This window comes from Triturus cristatus, chromosome 10 (assembly GCF_964204655.1).
Source record: "Triturus cristatus chromosome 10, aTriCri1.1, whole genome shotgun sequence".
In the NCBI taxonomy this organism is placed as follows: domain Eukaryota; kingdom Metazoa; phylum Chordata; class Amphibia; order Caudata; family Salamandridae; genus Triturus; species Triturus cristatus.
Genome location: NC_140593.1, coordinates 203,443,792 through 203,466,349, shown reverse-complemented (window position 1 = coordinate 203,466,349; position 22,558 = coordinate 203,443,792). Strand labels below are relative to the sequence as shown.

The 22,558-nt window shown below is 39.3% G+C and overlaps 1 protein-coding gene across 2 annotated transcripts in view; it reads right to left on the bottom strand.

Moving 5' to 3' along the window:
- The window catches only part of DGKB (diacylglycerol kinase beta), a 1,940,047-nt gene that overhangs the window by 1,669,042 nt on the left and 248,447 nt on the right, over positions 1–22,558 (bottom strand). The window lies entirely within an intron of this gene.

The window sequence follows — 22,558 nt, the reverse complement described above, 5'->3', positions numbered from 1 at the left end:
TTTCTGCAATTTCTGAAAAATAAGAGTCTTGTGTTCACAGCATCTGTTAGAAATTGTGAAATTTGCTACATGTTACTGACATAGTGTCTTTGGAAAGAAAGTTTTTTTTATTGAGAGACAAACCTATAGTCTGGGGATTTCAGTGCGGGTGTGCAGCATTACAGCCAAGAAGTGTTATCATACATCAGAAATTGCTTTAAATCTAACATCCACATTTTTTCCAACAACTCTTCTTTAATGTATTAGATTTGCTTTGTTTGTGTACTATTTTAGGTATTAAATTATGTTTGTTTAAAAGGAATTTTACCTGCTTTATTTCTTTATGAAGCTAAAATACTTTATTAACCTTTTCTGTGAAGGAAACCTGTTTCTTAAGCCACAGCTGCCAAGGGCAATAAAGTTCTTATTGAAAACTGATTTTACTTTCTAACCAATAGAGTTGCCATTGGGAGAGCTGATGACAAGACTTGAACCTGGTTCCCCAGTTCCAAAGTCCCTTACGTACGAACATTAAAGACCACTGAAAAGATATTTAATTTAAATATTCACTGAAAACAATTAATGGTAGAATGGCCTATACAAATGCCAATAACATAGCTTCCATTACAAGTGGCACGTTCTAGTTATAATGAAACACACTTTTAGGAAATAAGGGGAAGTTGATTCTTAACAGACCTCTTCGTACAATCGGGGCATTTAAAAAACTCGCTCAAATTTCACAAATTTCCAGTAGAATGCCTCTTTCACCTCTGATCGAGACCTCCTGGTAAAAGTTTGCATGAATAATATTGCCACAGGATATTCATTCCTGTAGCTCAAACGCATCCCTGTTGCCTGGACACCCCGCACGGTGCAAGCAGCTGCCGAGACGGTTGGTGTGGGTGCATTCCGTGGCAAGGGTGAAAGGCCAGGTGTTTCACAGGGAGAGGTTTTTTTTTTGCAGATGTAAAGCTAAGCTCTCCTCCCTGGGTTATGTGCTCCGGGCATTGTGTGACCGCAATTGCTTTCTAAGATCTGCAAGACTGAGGGACACTGCCTCTTTGAGGTTGGACAGGCTTCTAGCATTAGTGATGTTCCCCATGGTTTTGTCCTGCCTGCTCTGCTCTCTTTGGTTAACTCATACTCACATATGGCCCAGGGGTCCGTGCAGCCCCCCAATAAATATTTTATTTTAACCCAGGGTGTGTTTGCACACGTCACCTCAGGTCCCGCCCCCTTCCTTTACCATTGTACAAATATTCCTCTAAAATCAGCCGAACTACGAATTCCGATTTACTCACCTGTAATCAGGAGAGAACCCAGGGCTGCATCTTTTAGCCCAGCATTGACCCTGAAAAGTAATTCTAAGCGTACTTACCAGTAACTTGTATTTCCTTCCATAGGAATCCATTGTGTGGTTTTCACCAGAACATTTTCTAAGTGTCCATTTTTGAAACGTACAAATATTCCTCTAAAATCAGCCGAACTCCGAATTCCGATTTACTCACCTGTTATCAGGAGAGAACCCAGGGCTGCATCTTTTAGCCCAGCACTGACCCGGAAGAGTAATTCTAAGCGTACTTACCAGTAACTTGTATTTCCTTCCATAGGAATCCATTGTGTGGTTTTCAGCAGAAAAGTTTCTAAGTGTCTATTTTCAGAAACTAAAAATATTCCTAAAAAATCGTCTGTATGACTTAAACACATTCTTTCAACTGTTTACAGGAGGTTGGCCAGTGCTGGATCCAGGATCCACCACAGAGTAAGAAAAAGTAATGATAACACTACTTACCTGCTAAGTGAATTTTCTGCCATAGTGGTGATTCTATGTGAAAACATTTCTAAGTGTCAACTTTTAAAATACAATAACATTCCTTAAAAATAACTACTGTAACCAAAGCGCTTTTACTCAACTGTTTACAGGAGATGTCCAAGGACTGAATCTAGGATCCAGTCCTGTGGTTAGAAAATTAATCCATAAAGTAACTAATTGCATTTCACTAGAACTGTAACTACTGTACTTAAAAGTCTGTTGCCTATTTGCCAAGTATTTTAACTAAAGTAATTCATTCTGAGAAAGTATATTTTGTATTGTAATGTATAATGTAATTATAATGCAATAAAAAAAGATATCTAAAAATAGTTAAAAAAATATAGTATTTCAGTATAAAAAAAATCAGTATAACAATTAATACTTTCAAAATTGGCAGCCGCCAAATACCAAGTACATAGAAGGGAGTTTTATGAATATGGGGAAAAGGTGGGGAGTGTCCTGGCTAAAAGGTTACGACAAAAGGAGGTTTATTCTAGGATCCTAAAGATTAAGGATATAGATGGGAATGTATTAGAGACTCCCTCCCTGATTCATGATTCTTTTAAAAAGTATTATGAAAAACTATACACGGCAGAACCGGTTAGAGGAATATAACAATATTTAGAGGAAATGGGCTCTCCCGGATTAGAGCAGGTAGATAAAGATGAACTGGCTGAAACGATCTCTTGGGAAGAGATAGAAATAGCTATGCTGTCACTAGCCTCAGGGAAGGCGATGGGGTCTGATTCAATCCCGTTAGAGTTTTATACCAAGTTCAGGAAGAGCCTAGCTGGGCTACTGACCTTGGTTGTCCAGGCTGCATTTAGGGGGTCTCCTCCGGCCTCCTGGTCGGAAACAGTCATAATAATTTTTAGGAAGAAGGGAAAGGATCCCTGCGAGCACTCCTCATATCGCCCAATTTCCCTTATAAATGCCGACAACAAAATATATTCGAAATGTTTATCAAGGAGACTGGGGGCGGTTATTACACCCTTAGTCTCATTGCGACAACATGGATTCATAGCTGGGAGAGGTACTACGGATCACGTTAGGCGACTTATCTCTGTTTTTGATTGGGCGCAGGCAACGGGGGCTCCCGCCGGGGTGGCCCTGTTGGATGCCGAAAAGGCATTCGACAGGGTCTCCTGGGAGTTTTTATGGGCAGTGATGAGATGGAAGTCCTTTCCTAATGATTTTATACGAGCAATCCAATCTATGTATTGTATGCCGAATGCAATAATACGACTAGGGGGAGAAGAGTCACAGAGGTTTATGGTTAGCAGGGGCACGCGGCAGGGGTGCCCCTGCTCCCCACTTCTATTCGCTTTGTATATAGACCCTCTTATAAATAGGCTGGAGGCTGACACTGAAATCTGTCCGGTTAAAGCGCATATGTATTCAGTAAAAGTCCTGGCATATGCGGATGATCTCGCGGTGCTGTCTGCGGATATGAATAAGGCTATGGAAAGAATTGTGGTTGCCACTAGCAACTTTGGTATAGTATCTGGCTATAAATTAAATCTGGACAAGACACAGGTGTTACATACGGAGGCTGGTTTACCATTAGGGATGGACGTAGCCACGGAGGCAACGTATCTAGGTGTACTCATTTCTAGTAAAATTCAAGATATACCAAAGATTAATGTTGAACCGCTGATTATATCATCAAATAACACTTTGGAGCGGTTAAATAGGCTCCATCTATCTATATATGGAAGGGGGAATGTTTTAAAAATGTCAATCTTCCCGAAATTTTTATATTTGTTTCGGGCGATCCCAATTATGTTACCTAATATTTTTTTTAAGAGAATAGAGCGAATGTGCTCACGGTTTCTCTGGGGGTATCGGCGCTCTAGAAGGGCGATGAAATGGTTATATCTGCCGGTAGAGCGGGGAGGTCTGGCTATTCCTAATTTTTATGTGTACTATTGTGCCACGATGCTCCAATTTATGGGTGTGTTGGTATCTGGGAATACGGAGGTACAGGAGGCTGCTTTTTCCCCATCTATTTATGAATGGTGTTTGGGTGAATCGGCACAAGGGTTGTTGGTAAAAGTCCTGGAGCCAAGTTATTATAAAAAGACTCGGTTTAAGATCATTCAGGCAGCATATGCAGTATGGAAGAGGCTCAGGAAACAGCTAGCTATCCCTACCATTACGTGGTATACACCTTTTGATTCGTATATTCTGCCTTCTACTGTATGTCATGATTCAGTTATGAGGAGGTGGTCACAGCAAGGTATAAGAGTAATAGGGGACCTATTAGAGATGGGTAATATCCACTCTTTTTTGACATTACAAGAGAAATTTGGGGTCGGTAGGTCTGACTTTTTTAAATATTTGCAACTTAGAAGTTTTTTACAGGCTAAAATTGCAAGGGGGAATTGTCAGGGGTCTCAGATCCGGTTATTGGAGTTGATAAAAGGGAAAACTAAAATAGGTCAAATATATAAAGAAATTATCTTGAAAGAGCCCTATGATATCCGTAAATTTGAAGCAATGTGGGAGGGAAAATTGTCATTGACCAATATCGATCTTCAGCTGGTATGGAGGACTGCCTATGCCATTTTGCTTTCTGGTAGTTTAAGAAGTCAAGCTTATATGGCTATGTTTAATTTATATTATACGCCAGCAAAGATTATAAAGTGGAAGGCTGGAAGGGGGACGAGATGTGCTAGATGTGGGCTATACGGGGCAGATTCAATACATATGTTTTTCTCCTGCCCCTTGCTCTTTCAACTTTTATTGGATATTGAATGTTTTATCTCAGGGTCTCTGGGTATACCGATTTCTCTGACTGCACATTTGGTTCTGTTTGGTATAGAACATGGTATGGACGCGGGGAGGAAACTGGTACCGCACAGAGGCCTAAAGTTCATATGTATGGCAGTTCTGATGCTATGTATAACATCTCAGTGGCTTGATCCCGAACCCCCGTCATTCGTTAACTGGAGGGCTAAGCTTATCTCATTGTATAATTTGGAAACCGCTCTTTATAAATTAAAAGGTAGGGCAAGGAAGAAACTGGGGGCTGCAATTTGGGAGCCGATTGCTAATTGGGTATAGTAATATACTTTAATGATCAGTATCAGATTCATGTCTGTAAATTATGGATTATTTATGTTATATATGGCTGTTTGTTTGTATATGCCCCTGATTTAAGGCTTCTTTCTGTATGTTATGAATTTTGTTTAAGCTTTTTGGCCTCACTGAATTGTATAAAAAATAAAAAATAATAAACAAAAAACAAAAACAAAATTGTCCTTTACAAAACCTTTGAAATTCACTGAAAAACCATAGGTTTCAGGCCTGATATAGTTAGGAATTAGCATTTAAAAAACCTTTGAAATTCACTGAAAAAAACATAGGTTTCAGGGGCGTTATAGTTAGGAATTGGCATTTAAAAAACCTTAGAAATTCACTGAAAAAACCATAGGTTTCAGGGGCGTTATAGTTAGCTGGACATTTCCCTCGTACAAAACCCTCGAAATTCCCCCGTTATAGTTAGTTCAGCTAACTATAACTCGCATCCCCGCAATGAACTGCTGATGACGTCACATATTACATCACTCATGACATGGTCAGTGACATCACTGATGACATCACTCATGACATCTGAAATGACATCACTGATGACATCACTGATGACGTCATCCTTTGAGTGTGTGTTTCTGTAAATTTTAAATATGTTTAATATATATATAGGGAAAAACCTATGGAAGAATGAGTGGGTGTATAAGTGTGTGAATGGATGATTTAGTAGGTGCGTGACTGACTCTATAAGTGAGTCATTAAATGTATCTTTCTCCAGACTAGTGACTAAACTGTGTGAATGTCTGTATCTGTCTGTCTGTTGGTGTATAAGTGGCTGCATGGTTTTGTGAATAGCTATATGAGAGTTTCTATGGGTTATTGATTGGTTGTCTGAGTATTTGTTTGGGTGCCTGAGTGTTTGTGTGGGTGGGGTGTGTGTGACTCTGTGCATACATGTGTGAGTGGGTGATTCTATGGGTGCATGGTTTTAAGAGTGCATCTGTGATGGAGTGTATGGTTGGGTGAGTGTATGTATGGGTGTGTTAGTGATTGAATGTATATCTCAGTGGTACATGTGTGAGTAACTACATATGTGAAAGGCAGTATAAATGTGTGTAAGAGTATATAAGTGGGTATATGTGAGAGTGTGTGATTGTTAGAGTGGCTGTATGAATGAGTGTGTGCTTGTATCAGTGATTGTATAAGAGCGTAAGAATGTGGTACTATTTTTATGAGTAAGTGAACTTGTGTGTGTATAACTGCATAGGTGAGTAAATGGGAGTGTATTTAATTATTTGCATGACTGACTAGGTGTGAGAGTACCTCTATGGATGATTGGTGGTGTGTGAGTGCCTATGTAGGTGTATAAATGCATATGATAGTCCTGTACTGAGTGACTGTAAGTATGAGTGACTGTACAGGTGAGTGAGTGGATGTGTGTGTAGATCTAAGAGTCAATGAGTGGGTATGTAGTTATTGGTATTGGAGTATCTATGGTTTTGAGAATGGACAAAGGGTGTGAGAAGATGCACTAATTTAGCACATGGATGACGTCATCAGTGATGTCATCAGTGATGTCATTTCAGATGTCATCCGTGATGTCATCAGTGATGTCACTGACCATGTCATGAGTGATGTAATATGTGACGTCATCAGCAGTTCATTGCGGGGGCGCGAGTTATAGTTAGCTGAACTAACTATAACGGGGGAATTTCGAGGGTTTTGTACGAGGGAAATGTCCAGCTAACTATGACGCCCCTGAAACCTATGGTTTTTTCAGTGAATATATATATATATATATATTCACTGAAAAAACCATAGGTTTCACGCATGTTATAGTTAGGTGGATATTTCACTCATAAAAAAACAATGAAATTCCCCCGTTATAGTTAGTTCAGATAACTATAACTCGCGCGCCCGCAATCCTGCTCATGACGTCACATATTACATAACTCATGACATGGTCAGTGGCATCACTCATGACATCACTGATGACATCATCCTTGTGATAGAGTGGCGGTCGCGCGAGTTATAGTTATATGAACTAACTATAACGTGGGAATTTCATTGTTTTTTTACGAGTGAAATATCCACCTAACTATAACATGCGTGAAACCTATGGTTTTTTAAGTGAATTTGCAAGGTTTTTTAAATGCTAATTCCTAACTATAACGTATGTGAAACCTATGGTTTTTTCAGTGAATTTGTACGGTTTTTTAAATGCTAAGTTATGTATGTATTATAATTTTTTTATATATTTATTTTACAATAAATTACGTATTACAAATTTTTTGGGGGGGGTTTTCACCGTGCGCACACGGTGCGCGCATCCCCGCGATTTAAAAAAAAAAAAATTAAAATGTTTTTTTCTGCCTTCGGGGTCCTTCAGGGACCCCCTGACCAAGGCTAGGGGGTCAGGAACTCTCTACCCTGCCCCCTTTTCATGTTCGCCACCTTCCTTTTTCACTCTCGCACTAAAAACAAACAAAATGGCGGCCGACACTTCCTGATTTCGACCGATTCGAACGTTGACTAACATGTAACCACCAATCAGAATTACGCTCGCGCACGTTAGGGTGCTCGCACGGTGCGTGCTCGGTGCGCGCACGGTGCACGCTTATAGATATTTATATGCTTTTAAATGCTATTTTCTCAGGAACTACTGAACAGATTGACACCAGACCTGCAAAAAGCACTTCCCTGACCTGAGGACTACCTCTCTGCCAAATTTCAAGTAATTCTGTTCAGCCGTTCGGGTTGTACCTTAGACTAAAGGTCCTATGGAAAAATGCATTGGGAAAACGCGTTTTGGGACCCCCTTTTTTCTCGGCCCCCGCTTGACGAATCATCCCGAGACTTTCAGGGTAGGAGCTGAGCAGAGCGCCCCATTAGTTTTGAAAATTTCGCGAGGATTCGTCAACCGGCGCCAAAGTTATTCAAAATAGAATTTTCAGATTTCCTATAGAAACACGGTCCTAACTATAACTATCTACTGGCGACCGCCAGTAGATAATATATACATATATAAACATCTAAATATAATCTGCATATCTATATAAATATAAATTCATGCAAACATATACATATACATATATGCATACATATGCATGGTATGTATATGAAAGTTTGAAAAACTCTAATACAAGCAAAGCTAAAAAGCCACCTAATTACAAACAGAATTGCTTTAACTTAAACGAGGGCGAGACCTATTGCATTTTCAATGCTTGTTTACTTTAATTCCATCAAGAAGGCATTCAGATGTGTCACACATTTTCCATAAATTCTGAATGGTAGTACTCTAGTTGCTCATTAGATCACTGTAGTAAAGATACTGCTCACCAGGGAAGTCTGCTGCTGGTATTGAAAGTGCATGTTTCAGTCTGCATGGCAGAATTTTTTAATGAAATAGAAGAGGATTTGAGAAGTCACTCAAAATGTGCCCTAATTTTTCTTTTTTCCTCACTAATCATAATTTCTATGGCAAAATGAACCTCCTCATTGTGTTCCTTTTAAATTAAACTACTCTCTGCTACTCACTCGCTACTACTTTCTACTACTCACTCTCTACTACTCACTTTCTACTACTCTCTACTACTCTACTACTCTCTACTACTACTCTCTACTACTCACTCTCTACTACTCACTCTCTACTACTCTCTACTACTCTCTACTACTCACTCTCTACTACTCTACTACTCACTCTCTACTACTCTCTACTACTCTCTCTCTACTACTCCCTCTCTACTACTCACTCTACTACTCTCTACTACTCACTGTCTACTACTCACTCTCTACTACTCTACTACTCTCTGCTACTCACTCTCTACTACTCACTCTCAACTACTCACTCTACTACTCTCTCTACTACTTATTCTCTACTACTCTCTACTACTCACTCTCTACTACTCACTCTCTACTACTCTACTACTCTCTCTACTACTCACTCTCTACTACTCTCTACTACTCTCTCTCTACTACACACTCTCTACTACTTGCTCTCTACTACTCACTATACTACTCACTCTACTACTCACTCTACTACTCCCTACTACTCACTCTACTACTCACTCTCTACTACTCTCTACTACTCGCTCTCTACTACTCCACTACTCTCTACTAATCACTCTCTACTACTCACTCTGTACTACGCTCTACTACTCACTCTATACCACTCTCTACTACTCTCTCTCTACTACTCACTCTCTACTACTCACTCTCTACTACTCACTCTATACTACTCTCTACTACTCACTCTCTACTACTCTCTACTACTCACTCTCTACTACACTCCCAACTACTCTCTACTACTCACTCTACTACTCATTCTCCACTACTCATTCTCTACTACTCTCTCTCTGCTACTCAGTCTCCACTACTCACTCTCTACTACTCTCTACTACTCACTCTCTACTACTCACTCTCTACTACTCTCTACTACTATCTACTACTCACTCTCTACTACTCACTCTCTACTACTCTCTACTACTCACTCTCTACTACTCTCTACTACTCCCTCTACTACTCACTCTCTACTACTCTCTACTTCTCACTCTCTACTACTCTCTACTACTCACTCTCTACTACTCACTCTACTACCCTCTCCTACTCACTCTCTGCTACTCTCTCTACTACTCTCTACTACTCTCTCTCTACTCTCTATTACTCATCCTCTACTCTCTACCTTTCTCTACCTCTCTCTACTACTCTCTACCTCTCTACCTCTACCTCTCTACCTCTACGTCTCTACCTCTACACCTCTACCTCTCTACCTCTCTCTACCTCTCTCTACACGCACACATATGCACATATATGCATATGCATTTATATATATGTATGTGTATATATATATATATATATACATACATATATAAACATATATATAATCTGCATATCTATATAAATACAAATATAAATGCATGCATACATATACATATATGCATGTTATGTACATGACATTTTGAAAAACACTAATAAAAGCAAAGCTAAAAAGCCACCTAATTACAAACAGAATTGCTTTAACTTAAACAAGGGCGAGACCTATTGCATTTTCAATGCTTGTTTACTTTGGTTCCATCAAGAAGGCCTTCAGATGTGACACATTTGCCATAAATTCTGAATGGTAGCACTCTAGTTCCTCATTAGATCACTGTAGCAAAGCTACTGCTCACCAGGGAAGTCTGCTGCTGGTATTCAAAGTGCATGTTTCAGTCTGCATGTCAGAACTTTTTAATGAAATAGAAGAGGATTTGAGAAGTCAAAATGTGCCCTAAGTTTTCTTTCTGCAGCACTAATCATAATTTCTATGGCAAAATGAACCCCCTCATTTTGTTCCTTTGCAAATTAAATGTTTTAAATGTTACCACTTTATTCCAATCAAGATGGCTTCAGGTGTGCCATACCTTTGTCATAAGTAAGACTGTTAGCGCTCTAGTTGTTCTTTAAAACACTCTGGGATTTCTGTCATTGGGCTATACTTGGGCTACATCTCGGTGATATTTCTGCTACATTTGGGCTCTTTTGTCTCTGGTGGCCATCTTGGGAGACTTCTTATGAAGTTTCCTAATTTCCTCATTTACTGCAGTCTCCTCAGTAGGCATACTGTCAGTTTTTTACTTTGATTCAATGAAGAAGGCATTCAGATGTGTCACACATTTGCCATAAATTCAGAATGTTAGCACTCTAGTTGCTCGTTAGATCACTGTAGTAAAGCTACTGCTCACCAGGGAAGTCTGCTGCTGGTATTGAAAGTGCATGTTTCAGTCTGCATGTCAGAATTCTTTAATGAAATAAAAGAGGATTTGAGAAGTCACTCAAAATGTGCCCTAATTTTTCTTTCTGCAGCACTAATCATACATTCTATGGCAAAATGAACCCTCTCATTTTGTTCCTTTTCAAATTAAATGTTTTAAATGTTACCACTTTATTCCAATCAAGATGGCTTCAGGTGTGCCATACCTTTGTCATAAGTAAGACTGTTAGCGCTCTAGCTGTTCTTTGGAACACTCTGGGAAGCTGCAGTAGAACACAAAGGAATCAACTGACAGTCTCTGCCCTTGTTGGATGTACATGTTTTACTGAGAATGTCAGACTTCATTCTCACATGACTGAGAAAGATAATGTGAATTTACAGAAAATATACTCTCAGTTTAGCTTATAGATCACCTTCCAAACCTCTGTGGGAAAAGCATGTGAAAATAGTTTTCTCTCAAACATGATTCATGCTATCCCAGCAGAAGGCTTTTTCACATGGTGAAATCACCTTAGAACATACCACAGTTCCTAAAATGAGTATGGTACCATTAACAAATGATTTATAATGTAACTAAAGTCTTAAAACCTTCTATTAATTGCAATGCTTTTTAATGAGGTGCTATCATGTATATTGGTCCCAAGATGGCTGCCAACACTTCTTGGATGAAGTGCTGACAGCCAATCAGATCTCACAATGAGATGTGTGGTTAGGCTCCGCCCAGATATATATATGATTTTACTTTTGATTTTCTCAGGAACTACTGAATGGATTTACACCATATATGCAAAAGGCACATGCCTGACCTGAGGACTACCTCTTTGCCAAATTTCAAGTAATTCTGTTCAGCCGTTCGGGCTGTACCTTCGACTAAAGGTCCTATGGGAAAATGCATGGGGAAAACGTGTTTTGGGACCCCCCTTTTTTCTCAGCCCCCGCTTGACGAATCACCCCGAGACTTTCAGGATAGGAGCTGAGCGGAGCGCCCCATTAGTTTGGAAAATTTCACGAAGATAAGTCAACCGGCGCCAAAGTTATTCAAAATAGAATTTTCAGATTTCCTATGGAAACACGATCCTAACTATAACTATTTACTGGTGACCGCCAGTAGATAATATATATATATATATATATATATATATATATATATATATATATATATATATATATATATATATATATATATATATTCACTGAAAAAACCATAGGTTTCACACATGTTATAGTTAGCGTAAATTTTACTGATAACAAACCAGTGAAATTCCCCCGTTATAGTTAGTGCAGGCAACTATAACTCACGCGACCGCAATCCTCTGCTGATGCTAATACTGTATTTAGACACTTATTTGCCCATGTCTTCTTCCATACATTTTTAGCTATACATATATTTCAAATATTTTTTTTTCATAAAGACACATATGTCATCAGCAGAAGATTGCGGTCGCGTGAGTTATAGTTGCCTGCACTAACTATAACGGGGGAATTTCACTGTTTTTTTATCAGTAAAATTTCCGCTAACTATAACATGTGTGAAACCTATGGTTTTTTCAGTGAATTTGCAAGGTTTTTTAAATGCTAATTCCTAACTATAAAGTGTGTGAAACCTATGGTTTTTTCAGTGAATTTGTACGGTTTTTTAAATGCTAAGTTACTTTACGCCATTCGTGGCGTGCGCGCCCACTTAACGCAGTTCGTTCCGTGCGCGCGGTGCGCTTCGCACACCGAGCGCCCACTTTACGCAGTTAGTGCCGTGCACGCACGGTGGGCACGCGGTGCGCTACGCGCACCGCGTGCCCACGTTACGCTAGATGGGCCATGTACGCACGATGCGCTTTGCACACCGTGCGCACATGGAGGACATATGATGCACTTCGTTTTGAAAGGTAATATTTTAATTTTTCGTAATTTTTATAAGCCATGCACAAATGGTGCCCTTCGGGCACCATTTGCACACGGGGTGGAGAGAGTGTTGTTAATTTTTTCTTTTATTATTTTTGTTAAAAATATTGTGGTTTTTCGCACATTTAATAAGCCCTGCACATTTGGTGGACTGCGGCCACCAAAAGCACAGGGGGTGGGGAGAGTGTGGATAGTGATTTTTTTTTAACATTTTTTACTGTACGCGTACGGTAAGCGTAATCGGCGAAATTATCGAAAAAATAAAAATGGCGTTTTTGGTCTTGGGGGGTCTTTGGGGACTCCCTCAACATGGCTATGTGTGTGGGAGCTGTCTAAACAGCCCCTTTACATGTTTATTGGTTTTATTTAACAACCTAGCTCTCAGTGCGAGAGAGAAAATGGCAGCCGCCGCTTCCTGGTTTCGACTGTTTCGAATGTTTACTAAGATCTAAGAGCCAATCAGAATCGCGCTCGCGCACGCCACCGTACGCGTACGGTAAGCTTACGGTAAGCGTACCGTAAGCTGGCTCAGATATATATATTGATTTAAAGGCTATTTTCTCAGAATCTACTGAACAGATTTACACCAAACCTACAAAAGGCACTTCCTTGACCTGAGGACTACCTCTCTGCCAAATTTCTAGTAATTCTGTTCAGCCGTTCGGGCTGTAGCCCTGTCTAAAGGTCCTATGGAAAAATGCATGGGAAAAACGCGTTTTGGGACCCCCCTTTTATCTCAGCCCCCGCTTCACGAATCCCCCCGAGACTTTCAGGGTAGGAGCGGAGCGTAGCGCCCCACCTATTTTGAGAAATTCGCGAGGATTCGTCGACCGGCGCCAAAGTTATTCAAAATAGAATGTTGCGGATTTCCTATGGAAAAGGGGTCCTAACTATAACTACCTACTGGCGACCGCCAGTAGGTAATATATATATATATATATATATATATATATATATATATATATATATATATATATATATATATATATATATATATATATATATATATATATATATATATATATATATATATATATTTTCACCAAGAATTAAGCATTTAGTAAAACAATTGCATAGGGTCTCATAGCAGCAATTATTGGTTATGACCGTAATTCAGATATTGTTTTTACTAAAATACTAAAAAAACAAAAAGCTGAATTTCAATGGAATACAATTCAAGAAGCATAGGGATCTGCTTTCATACTTCACAGACCTTATATTGCACTATATAAAAATCACAGTGGGGTGTGGACCCTCGAAGAGGTATATAGATATTAAATAAGTCTTGAAAGACATTTCTGTATAGCAGCCCTTTCTGAAATGGCCATTTTCAGATTCAAACTACAGCTATGTAGGTATGAGCAGACCTTTGCAGCAGGCTCATCAACCGTACACACTTTCTTCCCATGAATACATTTTGGCTCTCTAAATAAAATAAAGATCTCAGGACTAGTGTACCTGGAAAAGCTGAATGTTTGAACAATGTCAATCAAATTTAAGTGATATCTGGCTTGTGGTGACTCTGCTCCAGCAGAACAGGCAAAGCAAAGAACTAAGCATTGCTGGAATGTTCCTGAAAGGCATCTATGGTTTGCATAGCAACAGCCACATTTTTATCAGAAATGCAAAAGGGAATCAAAATTCTGAAAATTGGTGGCATAAGAGCCACATAACTTGATACCCCCCCACAACTGTGCAATTTTGTCATTCTTCAACCTCTTGTTTGTCATTCATTAAGTGAAGGATGAGAGGGGAGATCAGCTAATGCCTTTCAGCTGTGACTGAAACTAGGGCCTGTATTATCATCGTTAGTACTTTATCATTAAAAGTACAGTGGTCATTTTAAAGGCACTTGAGCCCTAAAAAGGGTGCCTGCTGAGAAACAGTGTTTTTGTCCTTGCTGAGAAGAACTGATTCTGTCCCTTTAAAACTACAGATGTCAGGCTTAAAAAGACTGGTAATGCACCCAGAGTTATATCAGCCCATCCTGTTCTTGTAATTTCCCTTAAAACGTAATAGCAGCCCTTCTGTCAATTTTCCCTACCTTGCTCTCTGCTCATTAGTTTAATCATACATATTCAAAGACCAAAAGAGGGGATGGAACGACTGACATCATAACCATATAATCTTTGGGATCTATGGCACTGGTTAGAAGTAATATAAATGTTCAGTTACCCATGTAGCACTTAATACCAATCTTTTTTTGTGAATTTTTTTGATATTGAAATATTTATTGTTTCAGTTAATAAAAACCATATAATATTGAAAATACTTATATCCTCTATATCTTACATTTTTTTCTTTTTAAATTTCATAAGAAAATTAAATAATACATGATTTCATACGGAAGTATACAGTATTGCTGACTTTGTGACTAAAAACAAAACATAAAATCCTTTTTAAAACCTATCTAACCTATTAAAACCACAATACATGGTCTAATGTATATTTGCCAAGAAACTGGGCTTCCATTGCTACTTATTTCAGTCCCAATATTGGAGTCAATATTGAACTTTCCTACTACCCCTTCTTGTTTGTTCTTAGCTGATGAACGTGACTTTTTTTATTTTTTTTTATACTTGCAAACACTACACAATCAATGCCATGGTGATTTTTTTTTCCATTTTCATTATTATCTGCTCATACCATATCAAAAATGTCATCACCTTACAGTTTAAATGGGGATCCGCTGTGTCCAAACCCTTGATTATTGCAGTTCTACAAGACCTAATACCTCTCTCATTAAATGCCTTTTTCAAAAACCACGCCCGAGTTCACTTTAAACAAGGACATATATACAAATAAGATGAATGAGGTCTTGCTTCTCATTGCCACATAGTGTGCATAATATAGGCCCATTATATCTCCATTTGGGCTGATCCGCTAAGCTTGGTAGAGGCCCAAACCTGGTGGCCATGAATTTCCGTTTTAGGTACTATGAATATGTTGTACTCAGATATTCAGCCGGTCATAATTTTGTGTAAGACTGCATTACCATCCAGGCATGAGACCTCTTTGCAAAATTATTTTGGTCCTCTACGGATGAATGTAGCTTTGCAATTTTGCTTGCAACCTTATAAAAAACAGGAAAAGAGGGGGACTGTGCCCAGAGATCCTTGGACTTTGTTTCTTCCACGGCTAATTTCAAAAGCTTGCCATAACTAAAGTGCTGATCTTCTTCCTGGGCCCGCCACAGGGCGTCGTGTAGGTCGTTAGCTCGACTTAACCAGATTTTGTACCAGCTTTTGACATATCCATAGATTCTTCCAAACCCTTGATGAATAAGGCTGAATTCCAGTCTCACCTGTGCTGGTGACGCATTATGTGGTAGCTTAAAAACCCTTTTGTATGCTTTCACTCGAATCTTGTCCAACAATTCAGCATCTGTACCGTGTAGAACGATGCTTGCGTACTCCACTGTCGGCATCAATTTAGCAGCCATTACATCTAACAGTGGCTTTAGAGATGGACCCTTTAGCTTTTTTGAGAGTACACAATATGTGTTTATTAGGCCATTACCTTTTGTTTCCAGATATTGTTTGTTTTTGGAAATTTAACGATCATCGATGTACAGCCCTAGATATGTGTAGTTGTTAACTACCCCTAATGTTATTTCTCCCAGCCTGACAGGGAATTTGCGTCCTGCCCGTTTCGCGTTAGTCATCGTTTTCGTTTTCTTTGTGTTGATTTCCAAGGCGTTGTCCTCAGCAAATATTGCTAGCTTGTTTAATGATCTTTGTAGGCCAGCTCGTTTCAGGCTGAGTAAAACTATATCATCAGTGTAACAAAGATGTGTTATCGGCAATGAGCCCAAGCGTGGTGGATGAGAATTTGTCTTGTTTAGTCTTATAGTGAGATCTGCCATAAAAAGATTAAATAAATGGGGGCTAGTACACAGCCCTGCTTTAGCCCTATTGCTGTGTGAATTGCCCTTGAAATTCTCATACCGTCTGCAATTTTTATTCGTATCCACGTTCCAGTATACAATTGGATTATGGCATGCAATATTAATTCTGGAAGACCCATTTTCTTCAATTTAGACTACAGTAGAACTCAATTTAAGCTATCAAACGCTGCTTTGGAATAAATAAAACAGAGCTGTAGTTTCAAATTCAGACGTTTACACCTTTCTGCAATCATTGTCAAAGCAAGTATATTAGTTGTTGTACTGAACCCCTTACGAAATTCTGTTTGGTTCATAGGAATCAACTTATTTTTAGTAGACCATTCTACTAGGTCCTCCAAGATTAGCAAAGCATAATATTTTACGTCCACATCCATTAGAGCTATGAGTCTATAATTTACAGGATCCAAACTGTATCCGCCCTTGAATATTGGGTTGTTATTGCATCTTTACAACTCATGGGCACATTTTTCAATGATTTTCCCTCCATAAAGAGTCCTGACAATGGCATGGCCCAGTATTCGGAGTCACTTGAAAAAATGGCCTGCGGTATTCCATTAGGCCCCGGGGCCCCATCCTTTCGACCTGATTTTATTACTTTCATTATCCTTTCAGCTACCTGGATTTGGCAAGCCGGCGTTATTTGGGAATCCGTAATTTTAAACTGTTTGTTAGGTGTATCTGGAGACTTAGATTCCAAGCCAATGTAACTATTTTTATAATCACAAACTTGATCTTTTTTAAAGGTGCTACTCAAATAATGTACCCAGTCCGACTCCTTCACACATGCGCTGTTTATAGTTTGGGAGGGGCTGGATATTCCATTATTATGTAGCACTTAAAACCAATCTGTTTCTAAGCACTCCATAGTCTCAATTTTCAAAGCTGCATGAACATGTAAGTTCAGCTTACATGGGCAAATTGTTTGATTTCCATGTGGACAACACTCACAAATGGTGACCTTGCACTGGTAAATCCATTACTCAGGCATAAGATGACTCCAAAGCACATAATACTGCTGCTCAAGAATAAATCCTGTGGCAGGTTCAGACAGAGAATGGGGAGCTGAGCATGTAGATACCAGGTAATGTTTTGAACTCACATCTTTGTTAATCTTTGCAAATGTTTTGCTAGCTGATTTCCAATCGAAATAATCGGTGACTTGCTTCTATAAAGGGCAGAAGAAAATCCCTTTCTTATAGGGAAATGGGCCTAGAATACTCCCGGAAATAGGATGGCTTTTAGCAATGGTTATCACTAGAGGAAAAAACATAACCAAAAACCAAATGCAAGTTTTTCATTAAAACACATCAGACCAATTTTTGTGTGAATATTTGTTTTAACCAGTGCCTCTATTTCCCTTCATTCTTTTCTTTCACTGGTGACAGGTAGAAACTAAGCCCAACATTAGTGGATCTCAGAAAATGGTCTTAGCAGCTTGAAGGGAGAGTTAACTGAAGCATTCAAGAAGAACAAATAGTGTGCATTTAGGTTTACATTATGTGCATTGAGAGGTTAATGCATTTAGTTTTATTGAACACCATTTTTTAAGATACTCTGCCAGTTTGCGGATCATTTGGAGGGGGCACATTTTAATATAGGATAGCCTGGCCCCCAAATTCCCTCCCCTGCTCCTTCACACAAAAAAACAACACCTTTTGGGAGCATTCCACAGCCTGGTACACCGTCTGCAGAGCTTCCTGGGATTTTCCAAGATGATGAAATTAAGTTTTTCTAAAGCTTTCTACAGGACGAAAAGCCACCCTTAACTTCACCTGCAAAATGTGTCCCTTTCTTCTGAGACCTTAGAGAAATCATGGATTAACTAGGGCCAGAGGTCTTCCTGCTCCCTTTTTTCACCATAAGGAAGGCATGCCTACACTTGCTTGTGAGGTGTCAGTTACGCAGCCAATGTATTTCTCTTCCACCCTCTTACTGTGCCAGTAAAAGACTAATCAACTCCAAATGGTGTTTTTTAAATAAAAATTTGCTAAAAAACATTAAGTAATACAGGAAGTTCTGAAAAATTCAATTTCACATGACATGCCATTTATCATAGCATCCATTTATACTACTACATTTCAATTCCTTTTATTGATAATCTCTTGGAATGAGTGGGGTGGAGAAGTTAAAAACAGAAATAAAAAACCTTTCTGTCTCAATTAGTATAGAGAAGAGCTAAGAGAGATTTTATGTCCTCTTACAGCAGTGATATTGCTCACTTTATAGAATCCTTTTAGGTTTGGGTAGAAGACAGTTTGCAGCTTAGGTTGCATGACAGAGATACATATAATTTTCCACTCATCAGCTTTAAATATACGCTTGCAAAGGCATTCATTTTGTTATCAAAAGCAGTTTCTCATTTGTCAAAATAATCCCATTTTGATATCAAATGTTAGCTTTTTTTTCCCAAACAGTACTTGATTATTTCACACAAAATCTTAACATTTCAAGACAGAAACTGAGTTTCCTCACGAAAATTGTATTTTTTATTTTAATTAAATGCATGTTCGGTGCCCACACCCCAATGTATATTTGTAGTCTAGGGTAAATTAGGTCATAATTCCATGGCTGCTCTAAAATGGCAAAAATCATCTCAATTGTGGTACAGCTAGTTCAATTTTAAGTGGCGGCGGCCTGCTTAGTGTTAGCACTATTTTTTGCATGGATGGCCAGAAAATGGCAGGAAATACCACCAGTATATATCACACCAGCACATTCACAAACTCCTTTACGTTCATAAGCACATATAAAGACACTCACGTGCACACATACCAATTCCACAGGTCCCACTGGTGATCTTGTAGAAGGCTCAGTCTTTTCATTCAGACAGACGCTCCATGCAGTTCCTAGTCAGAAATACTGTGATGCGAAAAACTGTGCATCATAATTAGGCCTGGGCGAAAATTTCGTTCCGTTCCCGGAAATTTGCATAATTTGACATTTGCGCGTTCCGCGGAGAGCGCGAAAATGTCAAAATTTCCGGTTTCTGCAGCTTGGCGATAATTTGTTTCTTGCTCGCGCTGTAAAATAATACATTCTCGCGCGCGCGCGATCGCCTTACCTGAATCCCTGCGTTCGCTGACAAGTTTTCTTGATCCGGTCGCGTTCTCCATGAGATGTTGTATTGTTTTTAGCCATTTGCGCTGTCTCTCGACAGTTCGCGCCCGCAGTGACGTCATGCGTCGCGCGATCACGTCTTTCTTCTCGCAATCATGCACCGCGAGACAACTCAAAACGAGATGGCCGCGCCCGCAAGCAACCACATGGGTAAGTTGGCGACCCGCAACCATGCAGAAAATCTCGCGAACATGCTGGAAAAAAACTTCCGCATCTTCGCGATATTTCCGCTTGTTTGCGATAATTTTAAACATTTTCGCGATAATTTGCGAAAGTTAATTTCGCAAATTACGCCCACCCCTAATCATAATTACTGTGTTCCTGACCGAGAACGGCCTGATCTGGTCCTGGGCTGTCAATCATGCTGTGAGTGAGATGATGGACATTGGAAATGGTGAAGAGCACTGAAAGGCAATAAATAGAGTGAGGCACATTTGCATCGCTGCCTCCTCTCAAATAAAAAGTCGTATCAGCAAACTAAATACACAAACTGTGCTTATTTGTTTGGTCACACTTTGTGGCTGGGCCAAGATTGTGCTTGCACTTTTCTGTACTGTCACTCTGAGAGTCTGAGGGACTGACAGTAAAAAAGGAGGGTCATTGTCCGAGCATCCTTATGAGCGAGCTGCCATTTTTTACTATAGCTTAGTCGGTAAAAACATCTTTATTTAGCAAAAATTAGCAATACAACTCAATATATACAAATTCTCTGATAAATACTGGTATCAAAACAAGAGTTTAAACAACTTCTAGTTCAAGTTCATAGAGATCTGTTAAAAGAAGTATATACAATTCGACCTTACATTTAGATACAATAGAAAAACAACTTGCAGTGTCAAGTTGCTCAGTGAGGTCACAGGTCCTATGTCTAGGAGAGGGTATTCAAAAGGAAATGTGACACGACGTATGAGGAAAAGAAACCGATGGAGGAACAGACAGTTTGGATTGGCAGTCATGAATTGGTTCATGTGGGTTGTGATTATTTGGCAGACATGAGTTTGGAATGGCAAATTAACAGAGGAGGTTTCCAAAGAGGGTGTCATTAAGTAAAATGCTTGAGAATGTCCACCAACAGTGGGGCTTGCATGGAGCTGTACAGTGTTGGTTAGAAAGGTAGGATATGAACAGCAAAAATAATGGTATAATCAGCTGCAGTTTTATTTTTACATTTTGAATTAATTTAAGATTAAATTGCAAATAAAATAAGTCTCTTGGATTTTATCTTAAAAGAAAATCTTACTTTTAGACAAAGGAAACTTGTGTTTTGTATGTTAGGAAACGCAAACACCTCCCAGCGTCACCTTCCATTAAACGTTCATGTCAACCAAAAAAAAAAAATATTCATTTAAAACCAGTCATCCTTTTAAAATGTGCAATCACACAACCATTCTATTTCATGAGGAGTACATATTTATATGTCATTTAACATCCATTACAAGTTTCAATATATCTATTGTATCAACAGGATTGTCCCCTCAACTAAAAGAGGTGTGATGTATTCCTTCCACAATCATTTGAGTGCAGAACATTGAAGTAAAGCTCATGCAGCTGATCCAATCATTGCTATATCTGCAAAGCCAATTGTATTTCTCATCGCAGAATGTCTCCCCCTCAGTGCCATCAGGGTCAATACACAAATTGAAGAGATGTGTTCGTTTTCCTGCCATTAGGCTTCAGGGGTAGTTTCAAATATGGTGCCACAATGTCCGGACTGAATGCCTCTCAGAGCTGTTATATGGTGTTTTCTCCACCACAGACAAGCTCGTAGTCCAAGTATATGTTTCACAATACTTCTGAATATACCTCTAGTTGTTACTGCGTTTCACCCCAGAGGTCAATGCGAAGAAAGGAAACAGCTCAGCCACCAGTCAAGGATCTCACTTAGACAACTATGACATGCCCTAAATCTAGCTTCCTTAATTACTGACAGTAAGGTATTTTCTATTTCATTCAGACTCTCACGACACAGTAGAAATGTTCTTGAGAGTGTCAGAACCCAACAAGATTTTGGGCCATATGTATCAGCACATTTTCCCATAGACACAGAATGGGCAAAACCCTTTGATACATCTGGCCCTTGATCTTGACACAGTTCAGAAGCTGCTTCGATTAGCACACTATTCACCTCCAGCACTCTGCTTTTCTACAATGAAAAATCACTGAGGAACAATGAGGCATCCCCATATCAGTGCATCAGCTCAATTTTTGTGTTAAAATCGTTCACTAGAAGATAGAAGTGAAAGGTGTTTATAGTTGGCATTAAGCACCTAAGTCTGTTCATGGAGGACTTTGTCACAATTCCAATTGCTGCTGCTAAAGGGAGCAAAGATAGCTGACTGTTAAAAAACAAACCCACGTTTCTATATTCAGATACTATATTTACATGGCTTGTGCTGTCAGACATAGACTGAGAACAGGATCGGAATCAAACTACAGCTGTGTCCTAAAATCAACAATCAATATATTGGTTTGTAGTAAGTGCCAGCCCTACTACCATTACTTTCAAACACCCAATACTTTAGTTATGCAATATGGGGCAATAGAGGGCATTTCACATGACCATGTTACCCAATAGGTCTGCCAAGAAACCAAGGGGCATAGCTTCAAGGGGATGATTGGGTGTTTCACCCCGTAATAAAAGCATTATCGCGTGGTGGTTGGGTGCAGTTGCTACCTATCAGTATGGAAGTGTCTCCATTGGATGTCACTTGTCGTTTCCAATACAGAAGAACTAGTGCCCATCCCTCTAAATGTCTGATTTTCCTACTCCTTTTAAGACCTATATTTGGCCAAATGCCAGAAAAGGTATGTGAGAGCCTCCATCAGAGAATTCAAATGTATGTGTTTATACCAAACTCCCACTCTACCCCCTCCCATACCCGTGCACACACATACACAGCAGGACCAGAATCAACAAAGAAAACAATTAACACTCATTGAGGTCTGATATCCCAATGTCTCAAAAAGGAATTTGTGCAACATGTGCAACCAAGGTACAATCTTCTTTACAGATTCTTACATGAAGGCATGCATTTAAGGGTAAGTTGCACAACATATTTGA